The sequence below is a fragment of the Pseudopodoces humilis genome, chromosome 13 (genome assembly GCF_049639895.1).
Source record: "Pseudopodoces humilis isolate 2021_Gansu_Grassland_sample_001 chromosome 13, ASM4963989v1, whole genome shotgun sequence".
NCBI lineage: Eukaryota > Metazoa > Chordata > Aves > Passeriformes > Paridae > Pseudopodoces > Pseudopodoces humilis.
This window is the reverse complement of record NC_142212.1, coordinates 10,584,285-10,596,426: the sequence shown is the minus strand read 5'-3', so window position 1 is coordinate 10,596,426 and position 12,142 is coordinate 10,584,285.

Genomic DNA, 12,142 nt, shown 5'->3' with positions numbered 1-12,142 from the left:
AGAGCATCTGCAATGGGACATATGCTAGAGTTCTGCTTGGCCTCTAAGCAAAAGCCACTGCTGATGGATGTACTGAGATACATAGAGGGTAAAAGTCCCACAGTCCAACCAAAGCCACACCATGCCTAGTACCCCAATGCCCTTATTTCTTCACATAAGAAGCTGCAGACTTTAATTATATATTATATACATATGTATATAATATTATATATTTAGTATATCTATTTAATTATATATAATATATATATTTTTATATATTAAGTGTATATTAACAGAGTATCTTATAGTTTTCTTGATCCTGTATTTTTCAGCTGGCATGTCTAAAACAGGTAGTGTTACCTTCCAACAGGATCCTGACATGACTCCAAAGATCTCCCCAGAAACAAAACTTGCTTAGAAACAAACTTGCCCAACTCTGTCACCAGTAAAAAAATCCCATGGAACCAGACCCAGCAAGGAATTAATACAACAGGCCACGTGATACAATTACTTATTTTTATGGAGTCAAGCCATCTGGTTGTTTGGTTTTTTTCAGACATTTCCCTATAACAGATCTCATCCCTTCATATGTTTTTCTTATTAAAAAAAAAAAAAAAAAAAAAAAAATCACCAAACCTCAACATCCAAAGTACTGAGATTACACACAGGAAGGACTTGGAAAGTTTCACAGAAAAAACTCTATATGAGCTGTTCTGTGCTTTTCCACAGGACCCCCAGGATTTTCTTCATTTAGATTTATGAAAGGACCAACATATTGATTATGTAACTGCCATCTGAATTTTAATAATATATAGAAAAAGTAAATGGAGCTGCTGAGGAATTTAACTCACCTATAAATAGAGAGTGGCATCCCCATTAATTCATTAAAGCTATATGGGAAGTGTAACATATTCCAATTAACATTTCATAAGATGGTTGTAGCTTGTTAGTTATGAACCAGCATTTGTCATTTTCTTTTTAGAGCAATTAAATGATATCCAATTCCCTTGGCAGGCTGGAGCTGTCTCCTTCAATAGTTTTCGAAGTTTCTAGAGAGGACACATACAAAAGGTAAGCAGGTTCCAGTTTTGCTGCTTTTTCTCTTTTTCTTTTACTTTTACTTTTTCTTTCTCTTTTACTTTTTTTTTCTCTTTTTCTTTTTTTTTCTTTTTCTTTTTCTTTTTCTTTTTCTTTTTCTTTTTCCTTTTCTTTTTCTTTTTCTTTTTCTTATTCTTTTTCTTTTTCTTTTTCTTTTTCTTTTTCTTTTTCTTTTTCTTTTTCTTTTTCTTTTTCTTTCTCTTTCTCTTTTTCTTTTTCTTTTCTTATTTCCCTCTTTTTCTTTTCAGCTTCCTTTTCCTGTTTTTTTTTTATTTTATTTTACTTTATTTTCCTCTTTTTCTTTTCCATTTCCTTTTTCTTCCCCCTCTTTCCTTTTATCCTCCTCTCACTCTTTTTCTCTGCCAGTTAGAAAACATTTTGCATCCTGAATGGGCTTATTCACCTATGGTTCAGTTAAATAACCACTAGCTAGATATAATTTCCTTAACCACAACAACTGGCCTGGTACCAGATGAGCTTGATATTTATTTAACAAACAGTTCTGTCTTAGTAGATCTAAATTAGAGCCTTATTTGAAATACTTAAAGTTTACCCATTACTGTTTGCCCTCAGTGAAAATCCAAGTTCTGGTTACGTCCCTGCTCACTAGGATTAGAACTGTCACAATATTTATTTAACAGGAGGAGGCATGCTAAGCCATGCTGCAAACATTGCTGTGCCAATATGAAGAGGAACTTACTGCTTTTTACAGTGTTTCTTTCTCTGCATGTGCTCTCTCTCCATCCCTCCCTTTCCTCTTCTTCCTGCTGTCCCCATGTTCTCATGCACCACCAGCCCCTCCACATGCCCTCTGCCACAGATGGCATTTCTATTGTCCACAGAATGATTCTGGTGGAAAAATATGTTTGAAAAACATGTGGGATTGGTGCTGATGGAGGGAAGGAGGGCAATGCATGGCCTGTCCCCTCCTCTCCTGGTGTCCCTGGTGCCCCAAACGACACTGATCAATGCCATGGACACGTGGTAGGGCACAGTCCTGGCCTCTTGGCTCCTCATCCTCCTTGGTGAAACATGCTGCACCACAAACTGCCTCCAGCTGGGAGATACGTATCCCTTGTCATTAGTTCAAGTTATTTCCCACAGCAGCAAGGCCAGGTGCACTTTGGGACTTTTCCCATCCCATTGTGAAAACGTAAGCTATGCTGGGGGAGGGATAGGGTTCTTCTGTTTCACTGGGTGATGTAAATTCCCACTCCCCGCAGGGAATGTCTGAACAAATACCCTTGGTACGAGTGCTAGGATAGCCTGGTAATTTCTCCTTCTTTTTGAGATACAAAACACAGATCCTTCCCTCCAGTCTGCAAAGCCTGCTGAATTTCTGGAGCTCAGCAAAGAGAGGGGTGGTTTTCTATCTCCAGCTCTCTAGAAAGACAGCAGCACAGGGGAAGGAAAAGCAGCAGCAAAAATGTAGGAGGAAGACTATGGTAAGCAGTAGACATGTATTTTATGCTGATAATTATGAAAGAGCCAAGTTGCTATCTCAAGAAGTTAGTATTTTCAGCCTGATCTCCTCAGCAATCATTCTGTCTGTCCATTCCCTGTAATAACTTTTGAACCAGCTGGCCAATTTCGATCAGACTTGACAGACAGGTGGAATTTTCAATGGTACCAAGTTCTTTCTGGATTTACAGTGTTGGTGCCATGCTGAGCTCAGAGAGCACAGCTCCACTGAAGGGAGCTGCTCAGAAGCCCTCTGTGCAGGCCAGGATCACCCTGTATGATGCCAGCACCTGGGACCACCCCAGGTGTGGATGCTGCATACAAACATTTCTGAGCCCCAAGTGACCTCTGGGCCTCCAGAAAGAGAGGGAAGGGCAGGGTTTTGGGAGGGAGAGGGTTTGCCAGGTGTCCTTTGGGACAGATACATCCCTGTGCAAAATAAAGGACTCCAGGGAACACCCTCAGCTCTTCAGAAAGGCCTGAAAAAGCAGGAGAAAGTAAACTCCACAGGTACAGCATCACAAAAACCAAGAATGAAGGAAATGCTGCCATTCAGTCTACTAAAAGTGTAATGAGGAAAGCAAATCCAACTGCTTTCAGCTAACCCATCCCTGTGTCTTGGTGAGGAACACTGCATCCAAGACTGAATTCCAGAGCCAACAGACTTGTAGCAGTCAATTACCATTTCAACTACAGATGGGAAAACCTGATAAAATGAGTCCTGTATGGACAGGGGATTGAAATAGAGCTTGGGCAGGGATTGCAGCCAGAGATTAGTGGCCATAAATACATCAAAAGCAAAGGACTTTAAGACACATGCATAGCACCACCATTTATAAATTGCCATGTGTCCCAATTCATACCTCACCATTCATGGGCATGCTGGGAAGGCTGCACAACTCATGAAGAAAGACCCTTTTCCTTGAAGGTTACTGCAGCTTTCAGAAACTGCAGTGGTTTTTGGTTTGGGTGGGGATTTTTTCCCAATGCCAACCAAAAAAAAAAGCAAAAAAAAAAAAAAGCATCTGTGCCTATTAAGATGTTTCTCATCTGGTGTGCTAAGTCTGTGCTAGAGTTAACTCTGCGTCTGCATCTTCATCAACAATGCGACATCGCTTACACCAATTTGATTTTACCTTGTCTGGGAGATGAAAGCAATTTATAAGTTTCAAAGAGCACTCTCTGGCTGGGATCCAAACACAGGAGTGTAGTGCTGAAAAGAGAATTGCTGGAGACTTTTATGTCTGGCATATGGTGTGCTAGTTTCCTTTCTAATCTGGGTAATGAAGGTCAGTATGAAGTGCTGAGTTGGTTGTGTTGGCCAAGGCATTTGACAACCTTCTCACACAGGTTGGGATTTCAAACCCTGACCAATGTGAACTAGCAAAAGGAAATCTAATCTCTCACTACACTGAAAACATGGAAATATGTATTTTCCTCCTCATTTCTGAATACATTTTTCTGGAGAAGACAAAAGTCATGACTGGGCTGCAGCAATGGAAGATTTCTGCAGGCTATGCCACATGGGGCTGTTTGGAAGTGCACCTGGTGGATCCCACTAGCATCTGTGGCTAATTGAGAAGATAAATCCATTTTGCTGGAGTGGTTTAGATTTCCAAAAGTCCTTCAGTCTATTCCAACTGAGCTGATTAGAGTCCAGCTCACTGGGAGTCATTACTGTCAATCCCACCAGCTGGCCTGAATTTTGCAAAGAGAAAAAAGCAAGAAAAATGCATTAAAAATGAATAAATCTATATTTCATGACTTATGCAAACTGATTTTCCCCAAAGGGGGCCCTATTCCTGACATCGTCACATCTTTGTGATGTTCCTGCATGGCTCGGCTTGCTCGTGCATCTCCTTCAAAAAGAGAAGTATTTCAAGAGTTAAATGTCAGCATCAATGAAATTAAGAGCATTTTGGATACAGATGAGATAAGGGCACATACAGCCTCTGGATATAGACACATATAGAGGTAATGAATTCAATATCTAATGCAAGATCTAAATTCTTGCATTCAGCCAAGTTATATTTATCACAGACTCTGCTTCTTAGAGTACAGTCATAGCTGGAGCATGATTAGAAGTGTCATTCATTTCAGTTACCTCAGACTACTTAGCAGTTGTATTTGCTGTGGATTTTGCTGCCAGTTCCAGGATTTTTCAGGATCTCTGACACTTGTTTTGCAAATGGGAGAAAAGAATCACCACCTTTGGGTGGGAACCTGTGTTTGGATAAACCTCCATATCTTCCCTCCATCTCAGATATTTCTTGCTAGTCCATCTGAGGGACCTGTCACTAGTCCCGCTGCAGACAGATGAGCCTCCATCAAGCCTTAGAAAGGGTCAGTTTTTTTTGTCACTCAATTTTCCTTTTTTCTTGTTCCCTTTTCCCTCTAGTAGTTTATTTAAGCCCAGAGAAAGAGCTTCGTCCCTAGCTCATGTAGAGCTCTGATGTATGCAAATCCTCCTTGTGCTCCCATGGCCCTTTTTTTTTTCCCCTTCTTTCCTTTTAATTCTAGATTTGAAAATAAAATGCGAGCTGGCTGCACAGAGATCTCTCATGTGTGCAACTTCCAATTGTGGCAAATTGGAACTGTCGATGCAAGCAGCTCAGATTTATTTATATATTTAAGAGGAAGGAGGGAGGAGAGGGAAAGGGAGGGGGAGATGCTTGTGGTGGAAAGGAAAAAGAAAAATAACAGATCCAAGCAAAAAGGGATTTGAATCTCAGATACTGCTCCCTGGCCCATATTACCCAAATCCCTCCAGTCTTGTCCATGGCTGCCTCTTGCCTAGTTAAAAACAACAAGCAAAAGATCAAAAACATTTTTTTTCCCCCCACAATACTAAGAGTTGTTGAGTTTTGCAGATGCCATTAGGCAACTGAAGTCTAACACCGAGACTGATGCAATTAATACTTGGTGCTTCAAAACATTAAAATAGCTATTTATATAAATTAGTAACCTTAAGCCCAGGCAGTAGCATTATTACAGCATTACTAATTAAATCACAATAAGCTTAGTCTGCGGTACTATTAATTATGAAGCTGACATAGTGATATTGAAGATCTGATTGGCCTATTGTCAGTCATTACCCGATCAGTAATGAACCAGACAGGCAATGAAAATCAAAGCTGACGCTCCAGCAGTGCTGTTCCCAGTTCCCAGGAAGAAGGGCCACCATTCCAGCAGAGGAAGCCTCAGCATCCTCCATCAAAGCAGGCAGGCAGCATGAACAGAGCTTGGGGAGGTGTGTGGAGGAGGTTCTCTCCTGCCCTGCCTTCAGTCCTCAAACCCAGGAGGAAAAGTTACTCATTCCCATGGCTAATGGAGAGGTCGTGGGCCTCTTTGGTGAGAGCAAGTGAGCAAAGCTTTGTCACCTCTAGTGGAGTCTCTTCTTGGAGTGGATTAGAGAATACACTCCAGGGATTTTTTTTTTGTGGCTAGGTTGGTGTAGGGAAGAACATTGATGTGGCCAGTCTGCTGTGGGCACCTCTGTGATAATTTATAAATTGTTTTTCATGAAAACCTGTCCAAACGTATTTTTTAATGGCAAGGGCAGCAGGACAAAGTCACCATCTCAGGGAAGTGAGATTCAGACAAATAGTGCTGTGCCCATGGGCAGGGGGAAAAGGAGGGGGTGTCAACATCAGCCCAGGGACTCAATGGGGAGCAGAGGCTGTAGGGCTTTGCATTGGTTGTGTTCTCCATTGAACACAACACTCTGCCAGTGCTGGGGATGAGGGAAGGCAGAGGTTGGTGACAGGAGGCTGAAGAGAAGAAGGCCAAGGTCAGGAAGCTACCAACCTCATAGGCTGGACCTACCTAGTCCAACCTAGTTAATTCTGTGAACATAAGTTAGTCTGAATTTGACGTCTTTAACATGGCAGTAAGAGACAGAACAAGGATATCTGTGCACCAGTCTTAGCCTCTGCTTTAGGCAGAAGATGATGAGTTTACCCAGAACAAGAGGCTTGGCCTGGGAAAACCTTAGATGTGCTTCGTTCAGTTGCTTGGTGTTTCATTGTTCCAGCAAGACACCTAGCCATGGTACTGCCTCCTGTGTTACAGAAGTTCTGCACAGCCAGAGATTCTTGGAGCAAAGAACCCATAAAACAGCAGGAATACACTCAGTGACAGCCTGTGCATGTTTCATTAAAGTAAGAGCAAATGATTGACAGGTGTCAGTTTTGTCTGCACCTGCCTCTCGTTTCCTGATGGACCTGAAATGATGAGTATGCCATAGAAATGGAAGTAAGCCAGCTGTCTTCCACTCCTGTTATCCACAACAACGACTCAAAGCAATAAAACACTCAGAGTTTGGGAGCAGGAGGGCAGATCCTTCTTCCTGATTCAGAGTTACCATCTCAGCTTCTGCCCACAAAAGAGAACCTCTTCTGGAAAACAAAGCAAAGCAATCATTCAAGCAGGGGGAAAATTATCATGGAAAGGTCTGGTAGCATGGAAAGGTCTGCTCATCTGATGGAATTAAAGAGAGGGCAAAGGTCCTGCTCAGGTTTTGCACAAGTTAAAGTATTTGCAAGGTTCTGAAAAATTTGGGATCACCACTGGTCATTGAGAGATGTCAGATCTCTCACTGCCAGCTGACAGATTCCTCATCCATCTCCAGCCTAAGGGAGGCTTTTTCCCTCCTCTGAAGATGGGCAGAGGGATGCTGCAGGTTGTATTTCTACCCCACACTGCTTAATGTGTGATGGCCAGTGTCAGAAGCTGCTCTGTGCTCACAAGCCAGATCTTGCAGGCACCTCCCCTCAGCATCAGTCTTAAAACACTGACTTGCAGCAACAGTAAAGAAAGAAAACCTTGGTCTATCCAAAGAAAAACACAAAGAAAATGCAATCCCTAAATTAAACAGCACAATGCTCTCAGGACTGGTCTCAGGATGTAACTCCCTTAACTTTTTAAGATCACAGAGCTGACAGGGATTTTCATAGTGCTGCAGCATGTAGGGCTACAGCTACACATCTTCAGGGGAGAGCAGCATTGTCTGCCATAAATTACAGGCTCTTTCAAGAAAGCCCTGGATTCTCCACCAGCTGAGGTTGTGACCCTTCTTATGCCCTGATGAGAGAGCTCCTGGAGCCACAACCCCAAATCCATGGGTATTTTGCAAGGATTAGGATCTTCACACTAGCTACAAAGGAAAGGATGGACACACTCCTTCCCTAGGTACTGACTTGTCGAGGCTTGTGTTCCTGCTGTTGCATAGGTCAGCAGATGGCACTGCTACATTTAGACTTACAGGTTTGTTTTTTCTCTTCTTAACGTGCAAATGTGTCTTTTTCTAGGAGAAATGCTGCATTGCTGTACTGCCTTCTCATTGCTGTTTGACTGCTCCAAGTCCAGTGCTCCCCTGCTCACAGCCCCCTGCTGCTGTTGGAAGCTGGGTGATGGTGGGACAAGTTGGAACTGGGGCCTTTCTGCAGGTCAGATTTGGACAAGTCTGTTCCAGGGTAAGTAGAAAGACTACTATTCTTAGATTATACTCAATTTCTACAGTGCAGATAGCTTTTTCAGAATTACCACTTAACAAAGGTGTGCTGTAACAGTGGCAGTATCTTCAGCATTTCAGGGTGCTGAGATGATGCCTAGGAATGGCTGTGGTGGCCCAGTTCCCCCTAAACCAACATCTCATCTTCTGTCAGTGGCAATAAGGGGATGCTTAAGGAGCAATAAATAGAGGTGACCTGACCCCAGCCATTTTCACCCTGGGGTTATCCTGAGCTGGATGCAACATCTCTGCTGTGCCCTTATTCTCCTGAAGCCCACCTTGCTGATAGCATCCACAACATCCCTTAACAAGGTGTTTCACTGTCAAACAATCTGTTGTACGAAGAATACACCCTTTTATTGCTGGCTTTGAGCCTGGTTCCCATTAGTTCCATTTCCTGGTCTTGAGGATATTTAGTGTTCAAGGGAGGGAGTGATCCCTCCCACTTTTTTCATGCCACTGACAGCTTTGTAGCCCCTTGTCACTGCCCATCAGTTGCTGAAGAAGCCAGAACACACTGAGGAGAGAGGGGTGAGAAGCAAGGACAAGCTCAGAGAGTAAGATGGGCAGCAAAAAGCAAGGACCACGAGGTGGTCTCAGCTCTCTCCAGCCACGCCTTTAGGCAGGTTCTGTCCTATCCCAACAATGATGGGGTGGACAGGGAGGCAGGGGATGGGCCTGGGCAAGATGGGGCTGCTCATCATAACCCACAAGTGAGGATAAAAAGTCACTTTGCTGGAAGGGTTGCCAGGCTAGCCTATAGCATGGCTCAGAGCCAGAGCTGCTCAGAACATGAGGAGATGCCTGAAGACATTGGCAGGCATTCTAAGGAGGTAAAGACTGAGAGCAAAGAAGAACAGGAGTACCACAGGAGAGACTTAAGCACATTTAGGCTTAATTTGAATAGGAAGACCCTGGAGGAATACCTGCTCTGGCAATTCCCAGGCTGGGGCCAGAACCAGAAGAAGCAGCTGCTTATCTAAGGCTGAGCTGGGAGCTGTCAGAGTCCAAGGAAGTTGGTAAGTAGCTATCAGTGAGCACTGAGAGCCCTTGAGGAGCAGGAACACTCCAAAGCAGCAAAGACAGTGCTTTTGGAAGGAAGTCTCAGTCTCTAAATAAAATTTGCGTTCTTTCCACTTTCTGGTCAAGGAGTTGCTTTCGCCCCAGAGAGCAGGGAAAGCCAGCTGCTCTCTGAGAGCCAGTGCAGGTGGTTAGGTAGAGTCAGGTGGCTGCAGACACAACACACAGAGCTTTTCTGCAAGGCTGTTGCAGCACTGTGATGTGATATGTGGGTTCACAGTACCCAGTCTCACAGTAAGGTCCTTGTGGCTAAAGCAAAATTCTAATAGAGCCTATCTCACACACCGTGGTGTCCTGAGGGATAAGGCTACTAACTGATCCTTTGCCTCCCAAGGGCAATTGTTCTGGAAGAAGCTATTTGAGGGCCTCTGCTGTGCACTCTGGCAAGGCAAGTGAAATCTGGTTGTTGCCCTAAGCCTCCTGGATGTCTGCTCAAGGGCTGTGGGAGCAGCAGCCCAGGGAGATGCGGCTGTACCCAGAAACCTAGAAAGCAGAAGCAAGGATTTAGGAGGGAGAGGCCTTGAGAAGAGCATAACAAAACACATCTCCTGACATCAGAAGGGTGAATATAAAGGATGGTTTGATCCAAGGCTGGGCAAAGGTGTCCTGCTAGGTGTGTGGGAGGAGACAAGACTGCATTTAAACAGCCCTACTCTGTCACCACCACATGCCCAGGGAGACCCTGCAGCCCCACAGAACAAATAGCCAGCATTGCCTTGAAGCTTCTGGAGCTTTTAAAAACATCAAACACCATGACAGGTACGAAGTGCCAACAGCAAAGGGACACCCTTCAGCCCCTTGGATGGGGACAAAGTACTCTGCATAGCCAAGCTCCCTCAATTTCTTTGAAGGTCCTTGCTCACCCTCTTGCACCATTTTCCTGCTTTAATTTGCAGATTACAGGAGCAGAAAGGAGTACAGGAGCCAAAGGATTCTGTCAAGCTGGGTTGAAAGCAGCAGCAGCCGCTGTAGCAGCAGGCAGAACCCAATCAGAAATGACCTCACCAAGCTGCTCATCTTCTTTGTGCATTTTCATTCCTGGAAAAAGCCCTGCCAAGCCAGAGAGTTCTCTGAGCAGGCCAGGCAAAGCATCCAGTGCACAAAAGGAACCCACCATCACTGCAGCTGCTTGCTAGAACTGGGAGAGGAGGCTGAGCACTGAAGTCAGAACTGGTTTTAAGCACCCTGGGCAGATGTTAGAAAACACAAGGTGGGCATAAAAACACGCACTGTGATTTCATAGATGATTACAGTTCTGAATCAGGCTGCTGAAGGAAGGAAGGCAGGAGCTGTGATATTAAATGAAAGATTGCACAGAGAACTATTGCCAAGCAGAAATAGTTTTAGGGTACCTGGAAGGCATCACTGTTTTTAATCCTTGCAAGAGATTTTTACAAGAAACAAGATGTTGCTTTGCTTTGTTTTCTTCTCCCTTGAGATGAGATTCAGATGCAATGCTGGAATACAGATTTTACCCAGCCTGGCATTTTGGGAAATCTCTTCTCAAAACTCTACAGGTGTTGAGGACTGGATCCTGATTTGGACCTCATTGCTCAGATATGAACTCAGGGTGAGTCAGGAAGGAGGTTTGGTTTGGTACCAGCCCCTACACATAGGGGAAGAATGGAGGTTGGCAAATACAGTTAAAAAACCCCACAAAGACACCAGCTTAGTACAGCTACAGATTTAAACTCATCTTGAACTCCGAGACATTGAATACAGTGTGTAAAACAACTCTAGTCTTGCTTGACAGAAGATGGAAATGGTGAAGGGAATGTCAAAAGCAAATTGGAACTGGAAGCCAGTTCTCTAGAAAGCAGAGAAAAATATAATTTGGAGGACAAAAAGCTGAATATTTGAGTCTTGTAACAGCAAGCAGTGACTGTGCTTATGCCATGAGGATGGGCACCGAGCTCTGTGTCCCTCTAGTCCTGGCTTCCCACTCATCCACAACAGGGCACTGTTTAGGGCACACAGTGCTGCTTTCCTCCTTGTCCATATATCTTTGCAAACTCAGCTTCCCAGGGAACTGGGGGGACTCCTGGGTCCCATAGTCTGAATAATTCCAATGTGAGAACACTAATCCTCAGCAAAGACCTGTGCCCAGACAAGCTGTGATGCCCTAGAGCTCATTACTTGATCAAAAGATTTCTAAAATAGTACTGGATAGGAGACAGGCACTGGCAAGGCAGCATCCAGCTTTTGACAAAACCATGGATAAGCTGATGTCGACTAAAGTTTCCCAAACCTAAACTTCAAGCTTCAACTGAAAATGCTGATTCCAAGGCATCTGGTTATGGCATAAATTCCTCCTCACTGCCCTGTCTCCATGCAGCTGTTCTGCATTTTCTGCTCCTCTCCATCTCCCAGCTGGGCCTGTAACAGCAATAATGTATTGTTAATACGAGGTCTTCTTGTCCAGAAGGATTAGCACTTGTAGAAGTGAGGAAGCTGGACAGTGTAAGTGGGTCAAAGCTCAGGAAAATTTTGACACCGCCCTAGAAGCAAAGCCCATGTGTCAGGAATGAGATGAAAGCAGGGAAGAAAAACAAGTTAGGGAGTGGGTAGAAAAGAAGGGGCTTCACTGGGTGGTGGGGAAAGATGACACATGCCTTTGCTCCTTAGAAAAAGCAGGATAGTAAAAAGAGGGAAGGAAAACCAGCTTCAGGATTTGGGATCTTCTTCCATGAAACTGTAAAATTCCTATAAGTATGGCATTAACTGGCATGTGATTCTGAAGTGTCATTCCAGCCCCTGGATGCTTTTATCATTCTCTTAGTTCCCTCTGGTAGCCTACTGCCCCTTTGGGCACCTGACTGTGTCACCCCAGCAGCTCTGCCTCACCTGCCCCAATCTTCAGCTGCCTTCCAGATATTCAGTCCCAGCAGCTTCCCAGAGGCAAGAGGCAGAAAAGGAAGAGCAAGGGAAGAGGGATTATTTTGGCCTTTTTTCAAAGCAGGACAAGTGCTCAGTGTTAATATGCAGAATGCCTGTATATCTCAATTATACACC